The sequence below is a fragment of the Euprymna scolopes genome, chromosome 19, assembly GCF_053919585.1.
Source record: "Euprymna scolopes isolate OS-2025 chromosome 19, ASM5391958v1, whole genome shotgun sequence".
In the NCBI taxonomy this organism is placed as follows: domain Eukaryota; kingdom Metazoa; phylum Mollusca; class Cephalopoda; order Sepiida; family Sepiolidae; genus Euprymna; species Euprymna scolopes.
Window position 1 is genome coordinate 45,235,611 of NC_136500.1, and position 15,932 is coordinate 45,251,542.

Genomic DNA, 15,932 nt, shown 5'->3' on the forward strand with positions numbered 1-15,932 from the left:
TATATACGAAATCTGCATAAATTAAAATATCATATTTAAGCGTACTTTACGACTAGGCGTCCGTCCTAGCTTGGATAAATACTTTTGCAGTTTTAACAAAAAAGCTACAATAATATCAGAGCATCTTCATTTACACTGAAGATCTACAAAATGCCAACATCAATATATTACATATGAATGAGTCCCCTGTGGAATTTTCACAGGTCCTGCTAGTTAAAAGTAAAACTTGAAACTTCTCAAAATTTTGTGGTTTTATTTATAATTTTTATTTAATTATATTTTGACTATTTGTCGTGGCTAATTCATTTGTGTTTCTAGAGAAGGGGACCCGGTTCTCCTGTAGGGGACGTTTCCCTGAACTACTTTCGTTTTTTTTAATTTTTTGCTCACATATCCCTATTCTGAATTCTCAACCCCCAGCCCATATCAGTGAACTTTTTTTTGTATCAAAACGGTCATTAACAATAAACATTATTTCAAACTGATATAAATTATTGCACAATAAAAATAATTGAATTAAAACAAAAATTATTTTTCTTATTTTGAATTTTTTAATCAAGTAAAAATTCCATTTTTTTACTTGATTAAAAAATTTAAAAAGTTATTCTAGTAAATTACTTAACAATTTAATAAACAAAAATATCGAAAAAAATTATTTTAACTTGAAAATATTATGAAAAAGTAACTTTTTAAATTTACTAATCAAGTAGAAAAATGGCGTTTTCACTTGATTAAATAATTCGAAATAAGAAAATAATTTTTATTTTTATTTAATTATTTTTATTAGGCAATAATTTATATCAGTTTAAAAAAAAAACAACAAAAGCAAAAAAAAACTGTTAATGACCGTTTGGGGAGAGAAAAAAAAATCTACTGATAGCGAACTGCTGCTACGAATTCGGAATAGGGTCATTTATGTGAGCGAGAAAAAGAGAGAGTAGTTTAGGAGAACTAGAACCCCATATCGATTTAAATGTTTCTGATTACAATTTACGGGGTGGGGATGGCCGAAGCAGTTTGAGATTTGAAAGAAACCTTAAAAAGACCAGCAACATTAAAGCATACAACTAAAAACTAGGTTAAGTTAAAATGTTTAAAAAAAAGTTTTATATATAAAAATGGACTTGAAGGGCGTAAATAAAAACGTGGCCAGATATAGATTACTTTAGAAGTCAATTTCTGATAGCCATCCAACATTTGGTGCCAAGATATTTCTGATTCTTTCACTCCTAGAGATTGCGACTCTTGATTTCATAAATTTTCCTGGGCAACGTCAGAATATGAGGTCTGCTGATATAAAGTTAAGCTTTTCAGTGCACTTACTTTGATATTAAAAGCCTACATTTTCTATTTAAAAATTGTTAAAACGAATTTATTAATATACTAGGTCGTGGATACGCGAGCAACTAAATAAAGGTTAACTAATTTGAATATTTTTTTAAATTAAATTATTCATTTTTTTTATGGTTTCTTATTAAATGATTTGTTTCATTTAACTATTGCATAATTCTATTTATGTATATTTTCTACATTGAGCATAATTGTGTAGTATTTAGGATGATACTCTTCTGACACAAACATATATTTACCTCTCTCTCTCTCATATATATATATATATATATATATATATATATATATATATATATATATATATAGAGAGAGAGAAGTTATCCAAATACAGTACTGTTTCGTTGTATCACAGCTCATCACTGCAGCTAGACAGGCAACTACCTCAAGCTAGGATCGAAACCCGAACGCTCAAACGACAGTCAGAGCTTCTAACCATTACACTATACAGCTGCTGCTGTGCGGGTAGTGAATTAACGATGTTTTAACATCGTCCAAATGTCGAAGCTTGATATATAAAGTTACTTTGTGTGTGTGTGTGTGTGTGTGTGTGTGTGTGTGTGTGTGTGTGTGTGTGTGTGTGTGCAGAACGTCTCTACCAAACTCCAAACTTTTCTCTGAATTTTTGGTGTACAGACTTGATACTTTATATAGGGAATTTGAACCTGTGGAACAATTTTGATCTGGTTTTTAGCCAGTAAAATAACTTCTAAGGGGTCAAAATTGAAAACAAACAAACAAAAAAAAGTTGACCTTTGCAGGAATAAGTCGATAAAACCTATTACTTCAGCACATGTGCAAACATACATTCAAAGCTTGAAATTGTTTAATTTTTAATCTTATCTATCTGTCAATAGCTCATACGTTAAAATTAAATCTATCTTATTCGTCAATAGCTTAAGTTCTAAAATTCAGTGTGAGTGCAAAAAATCTCTACCAAATTCCTCTGAATATTTCGTCTATAGTGTTGAAATTTGATTATTTGGACCTGTAGCCGGTAAAATAGCTGTAAGTTAACTATATGAGTTTTTTCTGCATATATGCTAATTAAAAGTTATAGGTTAAACAGTGTTATTTTTTTTAGTTTTAGTATCTGTGATAGACATAGAGAAGACCTACCTCAGAAACGGACGAGAATCTGTCTCAGCAGCAGGCTAAAAGACAGAAAAAGAAAAAAGAGGCCAAGATAGCGGCTGTTGTCTTTTAAAGCCTCCGGTTACACGTACATCTCGAGCAGTCTTGTGTGGTATATGCAAATTGGGTGTGCCCAAAACATTATAAAAGGCAAGTCGCTGGGAGGAGTGGGAGAAGCATTTAAGACATGCGAATAGAGAATGCGACGTGTATCTCATGTTGTGAACAACGAACTCTACTCGACTCAACTTGTGACTAACGAACCTCTGCTTGATGTTTTAACCAAAAAGTTTTGTTGCTTTGCGTTAGACAAAGACTTCTGATACAAGCTATTTCGGCTGTATTCTAATCATGGCTCTAAGACAGTTTGACCTCCGACTCATCCCCGAGTTCAGTGGCGCAGCAACGGACGTTCCAATAGTAGAATGGCTAGAGATTGTAGAGTTAACGTGTGAGCTGTGCGAGGTAACCAAGGTGGAGTGAGTACTGCCACTGTGGCTGAAGGGTGCGGCTTGTGAGATGTATCGGAAACTCTCGGAGGACCAACGGAGGGACCTTGAGGAAATCAAGCGTGCCCTTGTAAAGGCTTACAGGATGGATTCATTTACGACATTGGAATAGTTCACCGCCCGCCGCCTTCGACCAAGGGAGACCATGGATGAGTTTTTGATAGATTTGCAGCGGCTAGCACGCCTGGTAAGTGAAATGCCACCAGAGTGTTCGATAAAGGGAGCCTTCATGAGTGGATTGCCATGCCATGCAAAGGGACTTTTGCGAACCTCAACCCGAATGGACAAGCTATCATTGAAAGAGCTGCTTGAGAAGGCTCGTACCATGCTGATGGATACCAAAGATGAGGAGGTAGTTGCCGCGGTGCAACCTCGAGAGGCTGCATGTGCACCTGCATCACTGCCTACAGCTAGCAAGAACACCAGAAGTGTTAACTGCTTCAGATGCAGGGGCCCATTGGGCCCGTGATTGCCTTCCGTCGCGGTCAATGACCCAGAAGTCACAAATGCAAAAACCGGGGATACCTGGCTCACGCCTGTCCGGAAAACAGGCTAGGGGAAAAAGTTACAGTGCCAGTCTTCTCCCCAGATCATCATTAAAGAAGGGGCTACCTGCGGTGAGTGTACACATTAATAGGCATGAGTTCCACACACTTGTGGACACGGGTTGCGCTCAGACACTTGTGCGCAAAGAACGTTGCAACAGTTGGAAAATGACAAGAACTCAAGTGCTGACTGTAGGCGGGAGCTCGTTGTCCTATTGCAGATAAGATGTCGTCCACATAGGCATCGGTAGCGGGCCTGAAGTAGCCGTGCAAGCTCTGATTATGGACAGGGAGCTACTTAGGTACGATTTACTCTTAGGAATGGACACAATTGTGCAGCTGGGTGGAGTCGTAGTAGATGGAGCCGGGAACGTGGCGTTCTCCCAATGCGAAGAGTGCGTTTACACGGCTCTCACCCTAGATAAGCCTGATTTTCGTGCGGAGTTCGACCAGTGCACAAAGTTCTGGACAGTGGCTTGGAAGTTGTCAGACAAATAACCACCAGAGAATTTATTCAATAGAGTGCCTCTGATATCAGTAGCCTCTCAGCGGAAGCAGTATTCTTCAACCCCCAGTCCACGAATGAGAGCTTAAGCGAAGAAGAGGCATACATCGTTCCCCTTTGGAGAAGCACCCAGCGACGGCGATCACCACCCCATTACCATTTCTGTGATCATGAGAATAGAAGGGAGTGTGATAGACATAGAGAAGACCTACTTCAGAAACGGCCGAGAATCTCTCTGCAGTAGGCTGAAAGACAGAAAAAGAAAAAAAAGAGGCCAAGATGGCGGCTGTTGTCTTTTAAAGCCTCCGATCACGTGTAGATTTCGAGCAGTCTTGTGTGGTATATGCAAATTGGGTGTGCCCGAAACATTATAAAAGGCGAGTCGCTGGGAGGAGTGGGAGAAACATTTAAGACATGCGAATAGAGAACGTCGACGTGTATCATGTTATGAACAACAAACTCTATTCGACTCAACTTGTGACTAGCGAACCTCTGCTTAACGTTTTAACCAAAAAGTTTTGTTGCTTTGCGTTAGACAAAGACTTCTGATACAGTATAACGGATAAGGCTGGAGAGCTAAGTTCCGATTCTAGTTAGTTGATGGCACATAAGTCCTTTTTTTTTTACTCTTGAAATTACTACTATATATTAGGTACAATATAATAATCGATACAGAATTGAAAATGATAATAAATATAAAATATGCATGAATTACAATATCATATTTAAGCATAGTTTACAACCGAGCAATGTTGCACAGCCTGATAGTTTGTTAATATTACTGTCAGTTCAAGTTGCATTAAAATTAAGTTCAAGCATGAATTCATAATTTTTTTTTTTCTACCAAAGGAGTCACCATTTATCAAGGCCCAGAGGCCACTCGAGGATAATGGTTAAAGAGTGCACAGTAGTCAATGAGACAATATCATAGTAATTGTTAGTTGTGGAAATTTGGTAAATTGGCTTACTTAAGTAGAAGGGCTCATCAAGAACTTGTTTATGTTGGACTTGAAGATGACCATATTGTAGTTAGCTGGAAAGCAGGCAAACGGAAGAGAGTTCCACAGGCGTGTAGTTTTAAGAAAGGAGCTTTGTTCATGGAATCCACGTTTAGGTTTAGGCACAGAGAAAGAATGGGGGAAATTATTAATCGTGGTTTCAGCTAGACGAGTGTTTTTTGTGAAAGTTTGCCAAGAGGGGACCATAGATTGGATCTAAGATGAGCACTTGCCATGAAAATAAAGAAAGTTTAGTACAAACCATCGTTCAAATAAAAACAATAATCGAACTATTACCTTAACAGTTTTTTATTCACATTCCTACGATATTTTAAGTGCAATTTAGCACAATTATCTCAATTTAAAGAAGAAAGATGAGAGCAGAAGGTTATTTTTAATGTGGGGAAATCCAGCTCTCATAAAAGGGGGAACTCTGGATTGGGCCAAAACTTTAAATTAGCTCAGTCTAGAAGGATTTCTTCAAAAAAAAAAAATATAAAAAAATAAGAAAATCTATTTTTTTTTCAGAATCTTAAAAAAAAAAAAGAAAATCTAATTTTTCAAAAAAAGAAAAATCTAATTTTTTTCAGAAACTTTGAAAAACTTGAACAAAAATTATCTGTTTAAATTGGCAAACTCAGAGTAAAAGAATAGTTTAATGAAATGAAACACATACATGAAAAAAAGTAATTAATATGAAAGTATTGTCTATTTTGGGGTCGGAAATGCAAATTTGCTATTCAGCTAGAGTGAAATTAAGTTATTGTTCAGCAGTGAATTGTTGAATTCAATAAAACAATGTTTTTAAAGAAATTACAGTGCAATTGAAAATTATAAAATATTTACATGTTATATATATATATCTTTTTTTACATGGAGGTCACCACTTATCAAGGCCTGGAGGCCACTCAAGGATAAGGGTTATTGCATGTACAGTAATCAATGGGATAGTATCGTAGTAATAGTTAGTAATGGAGATTTGATAAAGTGTCTTACTTAAGGGGGCGATTAATCAGGAATTTGTTTATGTTGGACTTGAAGACATCCAAGTTGTAGTCAGGTGGGAAACAGGCAAACGGAAGAGAATTCCACAGGTGTGCACTTCTAAGAAAGAAGCTTTGTTCATGGAATCTACGTTTTGATTTAGGCACAGATAAAGAGTGGGGAAAATTACTGACAGTGGTTTTAGCTAGACAGGTGTTTCTCGTGAAAGATTGGCAAGGGAGGACGAGAGATTGGAGCTCAGACGAGCACTTGCCATGGAAATAACAATAAAACAAAGACAGGCTTGCAACGTCCCTTCTGTGGGAGAGAGGCTGCAGGGAAGAGAAAGGGCATCCCCCACTAAGCTACGAAGTCTATTTTGTACTCTGTCAAGGCAGGATAGGCTGTTTTTAGCAGCTCCTGCCCAGATGTGGCAGCAGTACTCCATCCTTGGACGTACTTAGTTTTTATACAGATAGAGAATTGCATCAGTAGTGAGATATCTTCTGGAGCGGTAAAAGGATCCCACCATTTTCCCAGCGTCCTTGGCAACAGACCTGATATACGTGTTCCATTTCAGATCAGGAGTAAAGGTCAAACCCAAAAGCTTGTCAAAACATGGAGCCTCCCCCAGACAAGAGCCATCCATTTCAATTGATGCCAGATGGGGATGAGAGCGTTGATGATGTAAAGATAGAAGCTTGATTTTGGATGCATTAAAAGTAACCAGCCACCTCTTCCCCCATTGTACCATGCGCTCAAGATCAGAAGAGAGAGAATTAGAGAGAACATTGTCATTTATGGCCTTTGATGTGTTGCCATAGATGGTCGTGTCATCAGCATAGATGTCAACGAATGATTTAAGTATGTGTTTTGGGAGATCATTGATGTAGATCAGAAAGAGAGTTGTGCCCAGGATAAACCCCTGAGGGACTCCAGTATTAATACTGTTGGCCTCTGATTTCTGCCCATCAACCACTACTCTATAAACGTTGTGAAACTAATGAAGTGCAATCTGAGACTTACTTTCAAGCGATTTCAAACTATTCTTAGTGTACTTTGATCGGTTGTAATGTTTGCTTTTAATGATACTAAAATACTGCATTACATGACATTAGAACTGGTTATCTGGGTTTGACAATTTAAAAAATAATTCTTGTTCAAATTTTTCAAAGTTTATTCTGAAAAAAATAATGGACAGACAGTTTTTTTTTGTTTTTTTTTAAGCAGTTCTTCTAGACAAGCAATTTAAAATTTGGCCCAATCCAGAGTTCCCCCTTTTATGGGAGCAGGAATTCTCCACATTAGTAACTACCTTGTGTCTAATTCTGCCTTCTTCTTTCTCCTTTAAACTGAGATAATATTGTATAGTAGAAATGACAATTGAAACTTGAAGACTGTCCAATCAAATCTAACCGTTCATTAAATTAAAATAAAAAATAAACAGTTTCTCTTTCTGTTCTTAGGTGTTCAGCGTTTCTTTTTTTTAACTGGAGTATAAAAATATTAAATGTATGAGAAAGGCACAAATCATTGGAAAATGTTACCTTTATTCTCTATCCATCCATATAATTGTTTCGCCCCCCCCCCCACACACACACACAGAAAAGAAAGATATGCCTTATTTAGACACATTGAATCTGAAATTTTGCTGATGTCCAATGAAAAAATGCTTCTGGCTTGTAATGCTACTTCCACCTAATGGGTACGGCAATCAAACAGATAAGCGATTTGTTCATCCTTACGAATGAAGGTAATATCTTGTAAGATTTTTCTCTGCTTCTCTTCAAAGCATTTTTCCCATTTCCAGCAGAGCCACATTTTATTTTTTTTAATCCTAGTCTCAGCCTACCAAGCATTGCCCAAATTCCAATATAATCATAACACCCTTCCAATTCAATGTCTCATATTGCATCATTATAAGTATCTTACCTTAGGTAAAAGCGCTGCGTACCATTTAGAAGATTTAAGGGTGGGTTACAACCTCCATTTTTTCCCCCTTTTCTTTTAGCATGCTTGCCTGTATGTAGAGAGATACCACAAGGAAATACCTCAACTGATATTCTAAACACCAACCGTTTTTTTCAGTACCATGTTATTAGTCTTCTCCCATTTCCTCACACCCAGACCTAAAATTCCAAGAACAAAATTTAGGCAGAAACAGCATCAATAATATATTAGAAAAGTTAAAAAAAAAAAAAAAAGTAATTAACATTTAAATTCCATAATTTATTTTGAAGACATAGTTGAAGAAATATAGCATCTTCAGTTTAGATAAATTATTCTCATTGACACCATACTAGCCATACAGACCCGGCATTGCCCGGGATACAATTATGATTGAAAATTAGTACAAACCTGATTTTTTTTATACAGCATGCAGTGTTTGCATCAAGCAAAAAGAATGAAGAAAAAAAAATGGCCACTTTGTTTACTTATAGGCTGGCGATCTCATGATGGAATGAGACTTCAGGGTATCTAATTATGCATGTGAAAGATGGACGGTTTCAATAAAACGTCTATTGATTAGAGAACAGCATCCTCTTTTTGGCAGAAGTGAGTTTTGTCAGATGGTTATTGACTTTGGAGATCGGGAATTGTGGGATGGAGAAGAATTAACTGTCTTGAGATTTCGATACTGTGAATTCCGAATGATGATGATGATGATGATGATGATGATGATGATGATGCATCATGAGCAGGTCTTATGCTGTATCTAAGATTGTGTCCAATTTCTTGAGTACTGATTAGTTTACTTCTATAATAATAATGATGAAAACATTTTTTTTTTATTTGGGTAGTGCACAACTGCACAATATGTAAAAAAAAATAACCAAACAAAACAGTTTTGTATTTCTCATTTGATGCTTCTTTTACAGAAGATATTGTTTAAATATTTTTCATCTATACATAATAAAATGACCTTGTTTGTCTGTGTGCGAAATGATCTCTGCCAAATTACTCTGTTAATTTTTCGTCTACAGACTTGAAACTTGATATATAGAGAATTTGGACCAAATTCGATTTGGTTTTTAGCTGGGAAAAATAGTTGCTAAGGGGTCAAAACTGGAAAAAATTGGAACTTGACAGGTGTAAGTCACTAAACGTATTACTTTTACACATGCGTAAACATAGATCGATACATTTAACGTTTTTTTCTTTTAGAGTTTTTATATCCATATGAACTTAGCTTAGATGATCACGAATAATGCTGGAGAGCTATGTTTTGGTTTCGATTCTAGTTGATGGCACTTTTTTTTTTTTTTTTTTTTTTTACATTTGAAACTATTACTGTATATTGGGTGACTCGGCATTCTTATCTCTTCATGGTTAACCACCAGACAAAATTCAGATGAATAGTTGACTGAAACGTTGTGAAACAACAACTATGAAAATGAGGATAACAGTTCGCAAATAAATAAATATACTTTTCTCATTTGTGTGCCAACATTTACGCACTGGCCTACATTTTGGCCTACAATCTTTTCAATAACCATCATGCTCTTCGTCAGCAAAATCTTTATGCTATGCATACATCAGAAAGATTTCTCTGAGTTTTTTTTTTTTTTTCATTTTTTATTGTCAAATTCTAAATAAGAAACTAGCAACTTGCATTGAATTAACGATATTGTGAGAAACTTTAAAACATTTCTTTGTAGCACAATAAGATCTCAACAACAGTCTAAAATTAGGGAGGAATTTTTGTTTGGATAAAACACTGAGACAACAGTAACAACATTTCCAAATAAGGTCAATCCTGCACCGAGTAGACATTTTTAACTCCCAGAAGCATAACTGTGAAGAGCTTGGTAAGTGGAGAGGTATTAAGAGTTTTACTTGTCCTAGACTTGTTTCCTCTGCCAAGGTGGGAGTCTAGTCTACCCTACTATTTTAGTTAGCTAGGTTACGTTTACTGGTTATTTTAATGATACCTTTTATTTTAAGAGATGCTTTTAAGATTAAATTATGACCTGCGAAACAAACAATAGAAATCTTGGATATGAGTTTTTCGGATCCAGAAAAGCGGATTTCTGCTTAAATCACTAGCACCTTTCATGGATGTGAAGTTCAGCTTTTTTATGAAAATCCGCTTTTTTGTTTTAAAAAAAAAAAAAAAAAAAAAAAATGGTTCTCCCTCTTATGAAAATTGAAGATGTTAATTTTGCAGTGAAGGTTAAGACTTGAAGCAATTCATGAAGAGGGTAGTGGAGTTGGATGACTTTTGCTTGATCAAAGAATGACTTCCTGTTCCCCTTCCACCTACACACTTGATGTCTTTATTAAATTTGACTTTTTTAGTTGAAATTGATTGGTATTTTGCAAAATTTAGGGAAAAGGCTGTTTTTTTTTGTTGTTTTTTTTTTGCCCTCTAACTCTCTCCCCCCACACACACACACGATTGAGAAATGCATCTCGATTTTTTTTTTTTTTGTCATTGACAAGTCACATAAGCCATAAATATTGTGAAAACTTCATCCAACTGATATTTAGCTAAACGCAAATTGCTACTAACAATATCATACACTTCCATCACATCATGCACAACCTCACAAAGAATAATATTTCCTTTTACTCCTTTGAGACTTATTCAATTTATCCATTTGTACTTTTCCCCTGATTCTTTCATTGGATAAGAGCCAGATATCGTTGTAACTCATTAGTTTTAAAGCTGAGTCATGTGTTGTTCGACAACAAAACGCTGAAATTTATGGAAACGCAATGGTTTATTTAATTGATTTGTATTTGTTCTAAGTATAAGTCTTTTTCTACCATTATTTCTATGGAGAGTGCTCGACTGAGCTCCAATCTCTGATTCCTCCTTGTAAGATATTCACACCTAGAACTCATCCATCTACCACAACTGCAAAGAACTTTCCTTTCTTCTTCCATGTGCCTAAAATCAAAAGGCATTTCCATGAACAAAGTTTCTTCCATGAAACCTATATATATGTGGAACACACTACCATGGGAGATATAGAGAAAGGTAAAGAGAAAGAAGTTTTTTTCCCCTCCCTTACTAAAGAGTTCCACTTATCAAGACCCAGAGGCAACTTGAGGATAATGGTTAAATGGGTGTCAGGTGGACAATGAAACAACACTGTGATGATTTGTAATGATGGTGATTGGTAATGATGGTGATTGGTAATGATGATGATTGGTAATGATGGCGATTGGACGGAATTTTTATTTAAGAGAGCAACTCAACAAAAATTTGCTTACGTTGGATTATGAAAATGCCCATGTTGTAGTTAGTTGAGAAGCAGCTATGCAGTATTATATTCCACAGATGAACAGTTCTAGGAAAGGAACTTTGAAAAAGAAGGATGGTATATATAGTTTTTAGTTCTTTTATTATGTTGTCCATGTTCTCGAATCCTGGATATGACCTTAAACTATATCCAGTGGTGAGGCCCCAGCTTGCGGGCTTTGGGGAGTGAGGAGCCACCCTTTAATTGCCATTGCTCCCAGGTCCACTATGACCCGGAGTGGTAGTACCTGTTAGGGTCCCAACTATGGGTTAAATAGAAACCGACTTGAAAACAACAAATATATTCTATTAAAAAATTTTTCTTCAAAATCTTTGGATTCGGCATTAAATAACCTGAAAAGGGTTGATATGCCGTAAAACGAAAACAACCAACCAACCATGTTTTCGAGCGAGAAGGCTAACGACGAAATGATGACATGAGAAATAATGCAATGTAATGATTAAAAACAGATGTTCACAAATACAAAGCAGATGAAATGTACAATAACTACTGCTTAAGCCTTTTAAGAATCGCAGTTAAGCCACATTTCACATAAATTAAAAAAAAATTTTTTTTTTTTTTACTTGTTCCAAAGACCACTTAAGGATAAAAATTAATGAATGTAAGGTGGTGGTGTAGTAATTGTTAATGGTGTAAATTGGATAGATTTTGATTATTTATGGGACGGCTCAACAAGAACTTGTTTACATTGGATTTGAAGGCTACCATGTTGTATTCAACCAGGAAGCAGGCCAACGGAACAGTGTTTCACAGCTGAGCAGTTCTGGAAAAGAAGGTTGTTCATGGAATCTGCGTTTAGATTTAGGCACAGTTAGAGAGTGAGGGAAAGCGCATATAGTGGTTGTAGCTAGATAAGTTTTTTTGTAAAAGTTTGGCAAGTGGGAACCATAGATTGGAGTTCAGTTGAGCACTTACCATGAAATAACGATAGGGCAGAGACAGGCCTGCAACGTCTCTTCTATGGGAAAGAGGTTGCAGGGAAGAGAAAAGAGCATCACCTACTGTGTTTTACAGCCGGCCTTGAACTCTTGAAGGCTGGATGTAGCAACAGTATTCCATTTTAGGGTGTACCTGGTCCTTACACAGATAGAGGATTGCATTGGCAGTGAGATACCTACTGGAGTGGTAGAGTGATCCAACCATTTTTCCAGTGATCTTGGCAACAGATTTGATGTATGCATTCCATTTCAGATCAGGAGTGAAGGTTTAGCCCAGAAGCTTGTTAAGACATGGAGCTTCCCCAAGATTGGAGCCATTTATTTCAATTGGGGTGGGATTGGGTTAGAGCGATTATGATGAAAGGAGAGAAGCTTGGTTTCCGTTGCATTAAAACTAACCAGCCACCTTTTTACTCATTGCACCATGTTCTCAACATCAGAAGAGAGAGAATCAGAAAGATCTTGGTCATTGCTGGCCTTTGAAGTGTTGCCATAGATTGTGGTGTCGTCTGCAAAATATAGATATAGAGTATAAGTGATACTATAATTATAAATGATTCAAGTAGCCAATTGTTGAACTCACTCTAGGTGTCAGACATCATGTATTGGATATGGAGTGAGTACATCATGCTCAAACATTGGCTTGATAGGGAAAAATGAAGTGAAATAATGCCAGACAATTATTAAAACAGACGCTTACAAATATAAAGCAAACGAAATGTACAATGACCAATATTTCACATACATAAAGAGTATTAATGATTGAACATTATACCTGTCTTTTTTTAATTTAACATGAAAACATGTAAAATATTTTATCAAGTGTGTTTTTATTCGTTAGATTCTGCTTCTTTGTCTCGTCGTACTCAATGTGGGTTCCAAATATTTTACTTATTTTTAATAGAAATTGCTCCAGACAAGATACAAAATCAATTCTTAGAAAGATTTAAAAAAAAACAAAAAAAAAACATACTACTTCAAAGTAACAAACTAGATAATGATAAATGTTAGGTGGTCCTAATTCAGAAAACAGCAATTGTTTCACCTTTGTCAGAAACATTGCTTATGAAATGTGAGGACTAAAAAGGACAAAATAAGAGAGATACACTAGTGTATAAATATTTAGGAATTTTCTACTGAGTCCTGCTACTTGTCACATAGGTATCACAAACTAGCCTAGAGTTTAGTATGTGAAAGTGTCTAGATATAGCAAAACTCTTTAAGCTTGTGATAGCTCATTTATAATTTTTTTTTTTTTCATAAAATTTTCATAAAATTTATATGTGAACGAATTGCAATCGTTTTTCTTTATAAATATACAATTCTTTACTGTTGTGTAATTATCTTCTTTTTTTTAAACAGATAACTTTTAATTAAATGACTATTTTCAATGACGGACGATTTAATTTATAATGATGATGCTTTACAACTCAATATGCATGAATCTATCCCTTTAATACTCGTATATTTTAAAGAAAAATGTCTACTCTTCAATATGGTGGGATGAATATAGAGTTTGAAGTCATCTTAAAAAAAAAAAGAAAAAGTCCGATTTGAGAACTTAAATGAATAAAATTTTTGCCCTCTTATCAAACTTCTGTCTGATCCAAATTTGAGCTTATAATTTTATTGATTTACTATTAGACGATAGATCTAGCCTTATCTCTACTGTGCTATGGATCATATCATGAAGATTCAATGTGTTAGCTGTTGAAATACAAACAATTAAAATTGTGCTTCCATGTCATTTTGATATGGTTTTTTTTTTTTTTTTTTTTTTCAAAAGGTAATTGGATTCTGCCCAGTATTTAGACTACCTTGAGGCAAATTTTGTCTTTATCATAATCTTTCTTTTGATCGAGCTAGATTTTCCCCAAATTAAAAACCAACCTTGTGTCTAACTTTGCCCTTAATGGGATTAAAGAAGAATAGAAACTCCAGAATGGTAAATAAATAAATAATAATAAGTAACTAAAATATTAATCACTATATTAATACAAATTGTGATGATAATTTAGATAAAGCTTTCTACAAATATTAATATATAATATTAATACTTAAAAAATATTAATTACTAATAACTGTTAAAAATATTAATACTTACAATCCTACTGTTATTAACTATTAAAAATAGTAATAGTCTCTATAATGATAAAAATCACATTTTTTACTAATAATAAGTTTGAAAAATAGTAATAATGACATTAGTAATACGAGTAATGGTGATAATATTCTGAATGAAAAGAAAAATCTATTTTATTTGCGTCCCCCATCTACATAGATCCAATTTTGTAGTCCTAAAAATGTTTCAGTAAGAGTTGCTTCCCTTACACCATGTTTCGTTTGAGTAAGGTTGCCGCTCTATAAATCAAGTCCCTATGACAATAGCTCCTTTCATATCAGCAACAATATACCATGTTTGATGTGAATAAAAGTTAAAATAAAAATCGTAATATTTTTTTTAATTAATATGTGACACTGTTTTCATTTATGAAAAAAATGTACTTCTTAATGAAAATTGAAAGAATATGAATAAAAAAACTGAACATTTAAAACTGTAAAACGTTCATTTCTTTGTCTTAGCATGCACGATTCAATGTGTGCTTAATTGTTCTTGTGAATAGCAAAAAGATCGACTGCTTAAAAAATTAAAAATCACTCACATTTTGTCAACCAACAGACGCTCATGTATCGACATAGGCGTCTGTTGGTTGAAAGAAGTATTGTTGGTTGCCTGGTCGTAAAATAAGCTTAAATATGATATGCAGTATTTATTATAATTAATATAGAGCTAATCTATATATCTATAAAAGTTAACATGTCAGTGTGTCTGTCTGTGTACATTTCCCTACACAATAACTCTGTCAATTTTCAGTCTACAGACTCGAAATTTGATATGCAGGGTATGGAGATTTGGGAAAATCTTTGTAATCCGTTTTCTGGCAGAAATTTGGCTGTTAAGGGGTTAAAGTTCAACGATTTGACCTTTGAGAACTCTACCAAACTCCTCCGCCAATTTTGGGTATAAACAATTGAAATTTTAGATATAGGTTCCTTGGACATGATATCTAACTTAACTTGATTTGAGCCCAAAACGATAGATGTTAAGGGGTCATAATAAGGGTCAAAGTTTTAAAATATGTGACCTCTGCGGTCTCTACCAAATTACTCAGACAATTACTGGTCTAAACATTTGAAATTTTACATAAAGGGTATTCAGAGAAGGCAAGCTTTTTAATCGGTTTGGGTCGAAAATTTGAGCTAATAATATATAAATGTATGTTTGCATGTCTGCCTAAAACTTTCGACAGAGGCGACGAATTTTCACAAGATGAGTATCTTTTTGAAGTGTGGCCATTCAGACAATAAATATCGAAAAATTGGCTAAAAACATTAATTTCTTCCCACTCAACTAGGCACTTTTCTACAGGAAGGGGTTGCTTTTTTTGCCAATATTTTCGAAAGTCATCCCCTCTTTTCGATTTTCTAGCCTTAATTTAAGCCTATGTCACTTCCGGTTTGGTGGTGGTCGTAACAGCAAAGACGTCACGTTTTTTCCCCCCGTTCTTTTCCTCCTTTGCGGTACAGGTTCGAACCTGCCTTCCTACTACCACTTTATCCGTTACTTTCTGACCTAAATTGATACACATACAAAAACTACAAAAAATAATGTTGTTTAACTGACAAATGTATATTTATGCA